Below are 766 nucleotides of genomic sequence, written 5' to 3'. Positions count from 1 at the left end.
GACATTCAAAAATTCTTATAACTCAAGAACGGTTCAATGGTGGCCACAAATCAGCAAAAACTACTGAAGCATTAAAACCAACTTCTCTTCTTCTAATGACTTTTTGAATTTGTACACTTGTTAGATTTTTTGTATGAAAGTAAAACAAACATTTCAATCTTTGTGTTAAAAGTTAATTTCATGACATCAAGTTGCGTTACAGAGTGAAACTAGAAAAGGGACTTTCTGTGCTGCTGGATTAAGGACGATTGTTTCTTGTCTCACAAAGAAAAGAAAATGTTTCTGAGCACTCGTTATCATTCCATCTACGATTTGCACCAAGGTTTGTGTCCACAGTGCTCCAGTTTGTTTTCATTGTCTGACTGTCCAACATTCCTGTGATGGAAGTGGAATTTGGAGCCACATCCACATCCATCCTCCTTCCTTGTGGAGATCAGAGAGTCCAATCCAGGTCGGTGCCTGAGCAGGATCAAAGCTCTTGATCAGGGAATTTACAAATGTGTGTTCCTCCAGACTGTGAATGGACACCAGGTTTGCGTTCAGTGACACACAGTGCAGCTCTGCATCAGCCCAGGTCATCGGTGTGGAGATGTACTTGTAGCAGCGACTGTTGTAGCTGAACCAGAATAGGGGACAGCTGCAGGTCTGCAGCTGAACTTCCTGTCCGTCTGAAGGTGACACAGCAGGCAGAGCCAGGATGAAGAAAAATAACATCATCATGTTGAAACAAAGAGAGATCATCAGATGAAAAAGTTGTCTTTGTGAA

At 41.8% G+C, this 766-nt stretch overlaps 1 protein-coding gene across 1 annotated transcript in view; it reads left to right on the top strand.

Moving 5' to 3' along the window:
• LOC106530457 (C-type lectin domain family 19 member A) overlaps positions 1-766 on the top strand; it is a gene marked incomplete at its 3' end in the record, with an annotated part of 6,233 nt that overhangs the window by 4,881 nt on the left and 586 nt on the right.

This window comes from Austrofundulus limnaeus, unplaced genomic scaffold (assembly GCF_001266775.1).
Source record: "Austrofundulus limnaeus strain Quisiro unplaced genomic scaffold, Austrofundulus_limnaeus-1.0 Scaffold524, whole genome shotgun sequence".
In the NCBI taxonomy this organism is placed as follows: domain Eukaryota; kingdom Metazoa; phylum Chordata; class Actinopteri; order Cyprinodontiformes; family Rivulidae; genus Austrofundulus; species Austrofundulus limnaeus.
The sequence above is the reverse complement of the archived record's forward strand: the minus strand, read 5'-3'. Positions and strand labels throughout refer to the sequence as shown.